The sequence below is a fragment of the Cervus elaphus genome, chromosome 8 (genome assembly GCF_910594005.1).
Source record: "Cervus elaphus chromosome 8, mCerEla1.1, whole genome shotgun sequence".
NCBI classification, from domain to species: Eukaryota; Metazoa; Chordata; class Mammalia; order Artiodactyla; family Cervidae; genus Cervus; species Cervus elaphus.
The window spans coordinates 40,032,619-40,038,618 of record NC_057822.1 but is presented as its reverse complement, the minus strand read 5'-3'; the positions used below and the strand labels follow the sequence as shown (position 1 = coordinate 40,038,618).

Here is a 6,000-nt window from a genome sequence, read left to right as displayed (position 1 = left end):
TCCTATTATCTTCACAGCTAATCATATAGCTCCAGTTGTTCAGTCACCAAGTTGTGTCCGACTCTTTTCAACCTTATGGACTGTAGCCCTCCAGGCTCCTCTGCCCATGGGATTTTCCAGGCAAGATTACTGGAGTGGGCTGCCATGCCCTCCTCCAGGGGATCTTCCCAACCCAGGGATGGAACCCAGGTCTCCCGCATTGCAGGTGGATTCTTCACCCTCTGAGCCACCAGGGAAGCCCAAGAATACTGGAGTGGGTAGCCTCTCCCTTCTCCAGGGGATCATTCCAACCCAGTTTGTTTTTCTAATTCCTGATTATCCTTCCCACTATGGAAGATGAGAACTTAGTTCTTTTTTTGCCAGATGCCTTCATCCCTACCACACACAACACTTCTCCAGCTGCCCAATTCTCTAAGATTCACATCGGTTTTTAGATGGATTAATATTCAGTGTTTATATCTGTGACTAAGTAAATGCAATTTACAGATGAGCCATGGACTATCTTGTGATTACTTTTCCTTCCCTGCACACGCTTTTTATTCTGTCTGAAGTTAATAGTTGTCTTATTTTCTTCCTTGTTATTAACGTTGCTGTCATTAATTCCGTTCCAAGCGCTCCTTCATGTATAGACACCTTATTGTGTCACCTTATTGAATGAATCTCCCCGGGGTCCTTCTAATTTGGTCCAGGTTGCCCTCAACAAGTCAACCCTGGTAGCTTACCATCACCATGGTCCCAGTGGGTCCCTTATCCTCTCTCCTTTGTTGAATCTTCTGTTTCCTGTCTCCCGTGTCTTCCTGTCTCCTGGTTTACACCCTCAGTTTCCTGGAGCATATGCTCCAGTAGCATCCCGAGAAAAGGTGCATAGGAAGTAAAATATTTGAGGCTCCACCCAGTTTAAAATGTCATCCACCAGTGTAGAAAAGAATATATACACATAATCATTTCAGTAGATGCAAACAGGCACTTATAAAATTCAATATAAGTTCATGGTTTAAAAGAAACCTTTGCTTTTAATAGGGTTAAAGATTCACAATAGGCAAAAGGTGAAAACCACACAGGGGTCCACCAACAGATGCATGAATTAACAACAGGCGTGTTCACATTCAACGAATATTACTCATCTGTAAACGGAATGAAATTCTGCTATATACTGCAACATGGATAAATCTTGAAGACATTATATAAGTGAAAAGATCTACATACAAAAGAACAAATATTATGTGATTCCACCTGTATGAAACATCTAGAATAACAAATGTATAGAGACAAAGTAGATTAGAAGTATCCAGGGCCTGGGGGCAAAGGGGACGGGGTGTTATTGCTTCATGATTACAGTTTCTTTTGTGGGTGATGAAAAAATTTTGGAAAAGCATAGTTGTAATGATTGCACAACAGTGTGAACAGAATTAAGGTAACTGAATCGTACCCTTAAAATAGTTAAAATGGCCAATTTTATGTTATATATACTTTACTGTTAAAAATTTTGTAAAAACTGCTTAGCAAATTAGGAATAAAGAAAAATTCCTTAGTCTGCTGAGAGTAACTACAAAATAATAACTTTGAAAGATCATCCTAAGTGGAAAAAGATTAGAATAATTCACTGTAAAATAAGAAATGAGACAATCTAGTCCAGAGCCTTACTATTTCTGTTCACCATGTTCAGCCAGCACAATAAGAGAAGAAAATGAGAGAGGGAATGGAAAGGAAAGGAATAGAACTGTCATTATTTTCAGATGATATAACTGTTTGTACAAGAGAGCAAATAGATCTATGAGCAAATTATTAGATATAATAAGCAAGTTTCCAAAAGTCAATTACATTTCTACACTCTTTGAATAAACAGAAAATGTAATTAAAGAAAAGGCAAAATTCACAATAGTTTCAAAGGGCACCAAGAACCTAGAAATAAACCTAAAAATATGTGTAATTCTACAAAGAGAAATATAAAACTTTATTATGAGTAGCCTGTAATAAGACCCAAATAAAATATAGGAGATATCACATTGTGAATATGAAGGCAATAGTATAATGCTGTCCATCTCCCCAGTTTGATAAAGTTCCAAAGAAAATTTTAACATGTATTCCTATAGAACTTGATAAGTTGATTATAAAATTTAAATAAAAGAGTAAAGGGGGGGGAAACCAAGACTTTTATAAAAAAAGATTAGCACAGAGGCAAGAATTGCCCCACTAGATATCACACTTTTTTGATGAAAATACAGTAATTAAGACAAGTTGCTACTGGCACTGGAACAGACAGAGTGTGGAATCAAACACAAAGCTCAGATAGAGATCCACCCATATGTGAAGCTTCGGCATACGACAGAAGTGGCCTGCCAGAATAATGAGAAAATAAGAGTGGGATAAAAAAAAAGGTCATCATACGCAAAATTAAATCCCTATTACACATCATATAGTAAAATTGATTCCAGATGGATTGAGGCTTAGCTATAAAAAAATTAAAACTCTTAACAAAAATCATAGGTAAATATCTTTTAGACTTTGAGATAGAGCAGGATTTCCTTAACAATACTCAAAAAATACTAACAATTTAAAATTTTTTTACAAATTCAGCCATACTAAAATTAAGAACTTCCATTTGTCAAAAGAGGATGAAAGCAAGCTATAAATGGGGAAAGATGGGGCAATATTTAATAATCATTCCTGGGCAGCAGGCATAACTGATATTGTCCTGGGAAAATTAGGATTCAGGTTGCTCTACCTCAGGTCCAAAAATTCTACTCCTAGTGTAAAGTTATGAGAGTTTTACCCCTACGTACCTGGAGACATCTGTGAGAATGTTCATACAAACACTGTTTCCAATAGCAAACTGTAGTGTTATTGACCAAATGCTTATGTCCATGCAAAATTCTTATGTTGAAGACCTAACCCCCAATGTATTTGGAAGGAACTTTTTAGATGAGGTCGTGAGGGTGGGGCCCCCATGATGGGATTACTGTTCTTACAAGAAGAGGGATCAGAGCTCTCTTCTCTGCTGTGTGAAGATAAGGCGAGAAGGCAGCTGTCTGCACCCAGGAGGCAGGATCTACCAGGAGCTGAACTGGCCACAGCTTGATCTTGGACTTCTCAGTTTCTAGAACTGTGAATAATACATGTCTATTGTTTAAACCCCTCAGTCAAAGATTATAGCAGCAATTTTGTTATAGTAGCCCAAGCTAGTTAAAACATCTGGAAATAAGCCAGATGCCCATCAACAACAGAGTGGATGAGTAAACCATGGTATCGTCACACAGTGGAATATAATAGAGCAGTCAACAGGAATGAGTCATAGCTACACACATCAGTATGAATAAATCCTAAAAAACAATGCTGAGTTTAAAAAGCAAGCCCTAAATGGCTACATGCAGAATGGTGCTGGGTTTTTTTTAAATCAACTTTAAATTTAAAATTTAAAACAACTTTAAAAAATTTTAAAATTTAAAACAACTTTAAAAAATACTTACTTGGCAGGAATACAATTGGTTGAGTATGGACGAATTTATGCTATGTCAACTTAGCTCAGCTGTAACTACATTTCCCAGAATTTCCTTTACTGCATGGCTCTGAGTAAACCTGAAATGATAGTTAAACGGCATTTGGAAAATAGACTTTCCTTATGTTCAGAAGATAGGCATGGGGTACCAGGCACTATTGCAGTTTATGCACATCAACCTGCTGCCCCATCATACTGGCATGGAGAAGCAGGTGGTCCCATGATCAGTCCACCTTCTCCTTCAGCTTCACATTCTTCCAGGGAATCCTGACCCAGTAAGTATAGCCCCATGCCTCCTCAGCTCCTGCTGGATCTCCTCCTTCAGCTTCTCCAACTCCTGGACTAGACCTAGCACCAGATGCAGAAAAAAAAAAATACAACAATGGTTTAACAAGTTGGGGCAACTACATGGAGTCAAATCTCTTTCATAAATTCCATATTCTATACCATTTTTATGGTTCTGCCTCTATGAGCTAAACCTTGACAGATACAATGAGATAAAACAATCTAAAAGGGAAAATAAAAGAGATGGTAAACATAGGAGTCAGGATGCTGGTTACTTGGGTTAGGAAGAAATAGGAGGTTAGACCAGGGAAGGACTATAAATTCAACTTATTGTCATAATTCTAGTTTTTGTGCTGACTGGCGAGTTCATAATTGCCTATTACATTAAAAATAAATATAGCTGCATGAATGAATGGATGGAGGACCAACAAATAATTTTGAATACTCTAATTACATGAAACTATGGTAAGAGGAAGGGAGAGAAGACAAGTAATTTCTTTTGAAAGAACATGCCCTTGAAAGTGCATCACCATTTTAACTTATCTCCCACTGCTTCAAACTTGGTTCCCTGGCCACATCTAATTCCAAAGCTGAAGCCTGTACACCCTAAAATCCATGCTCCACAACAAGAGAAGCCACCTCAATTAGAAGCCTGCACACGTCATCTAGAGAGCAGCCCCTGATTGCTGCAACTGGAGAAAGCCCAAGAACAACAATGAAGAGCCAGAGCCGCCATAAGTTTAAAAAGTTTTTAAAGTATAAAAAGAAGAAAAAGACAAGGGCTAGTGGGAGAAAATGGAGAGTCTTTGCTCCTGGTAAGTATTATAGAAACAAAAGATCCATGATAAACTTAAAAAAAATAGAATTAGTCAGCTCTTTAATGAACATAGACATCAAAAAGCACTCCATGAACCAATGTTTGAAACCAAGGGTTGCTGGACTAGTGTTGCAGACATTTGTTTTGAAGTTGCCCCCTAAGATACCTTCTTGAAGGCATCAAAGCATTTTTAGGAGAATCATTTCCTCCCCATTGGATATGCTCTCATGGGACTATTATTAGGTAACAAGTTTCCTCTAGCCAAGGTTCTAGCAAGACACCTGTCTTAAGCTGCGGTGTTTCAGTTGCTAAGTTGTGTCCAACTCTTTGTGACCCCATGAACTGCAGCATGACAGGCTTCCCTGTCCTTCATCATCTCCCAGAGTTTGCTCAAACTCATGTTCATCGAGTTGGTGACGCCATCCAACCATCTCATCCTCTGTCACCCACTTCTCCTCCTGCCCTCAATCATTCCCAGCATCAGGGTCTTTTCCAGCAAGTTGGCTCTTTACATCAGGTGGCCAAAGTATTGGAGCTTCAGCTTCAGCATCAGTCCTTCCAATGAATATTCAGGATTGATTTCCTTTAGGATGGATTGGTTTGATTCTCCTTGCTGTCCAAGGGACTCTCAAGAGTTTTCTCCAACACCACAACTCAAAAGCATCAATTCTTCAGCACTCAGCCTTCTTTATGGTCTAACTCTCACATCTGTACATGACTACTGGAATAACTATAGCTTTGACTATATGGACCTTTGTCAGCAAAGCAATGCTTTTGCTTTTGAGGTTTGTCATAGCTTTCCTTCCAAGGAGCAAGCATCTTTGAATTTTATGGCTGTAGTCACTGTCCACAGTGAATTTGGAGCCCAAATCTGTCACTGTTTCCACTTTTTCCCCATCTTAATTTAGATGGCCCAAAAATAGATCATAAAAGATTGACCAGCAAGCATTTTATTTGGGAGGTGAGCCCAGGAAGCAATATGAAGAAGAGGAAGTGAGAGAGGAAAGGAGGGAAGTGTAGGCTAACGAGCACGTGACTGCTGAGGGCCGCTGAGGCTCATTCCATCAGCACCTCTGAGAGACTGTGGGAACCTCCTCAGGTTGTGTCCCCCCGGGCAGCAGAGGACGGGGTGTGTCAGTATCTCTAGTGAGGCTCGCTCCTGGGGAGGCGAGTTCCCAGCACTTCCGGTGTCACCTGCTCCAGGCAGACTGTGCCTCCCTGGACAGAGCACCCTCCAATTGTCAGCATGTTAAGGAAGCTGTCCACAGGTGACCTCCAAGGGAACATGGTCAGTGTACCAACGGCGCTTGTTCCACAGCCAAGTTAAGACCAGTGGATGCTCACTCTCAGGCAACTGAAAAAGTCGTGAGTTGCATAGAGACTGAAGAGCGGAGGTCTGTCG

At 39.9% G+C, this 6,000-nt stretch overlaps 1 long non-coding RNA gene across 2 annotated transcripts in view; it reads right to left on the bottom strand.

Annotated features, from left to right (window-relative positions):
• Nucleotides 1–744: 744 nt before the first annotated feature.
• Nucleotides 745–6,000, bottom strand: part of LOC122698767 — a 72,367-nt gene continuing 67,111 nt past the window's right edge. The window contains exons 4-5 of one of the 2 annotated variants that reach the window (XR_006342412.1): nt 3,468–3,844; nt 745–3,103 (exon numbers count right to left, since the gene is read on the bottom strand). This is a non-coding gene — a long non-coding RNA (uncharacterized LOC122698767). Of the gene's footprint in view, nt 3,845–6,000 lie in introns of both variants that reach the window. The other variant, XR_006342411.1, reaches the window with a different exon arrangement.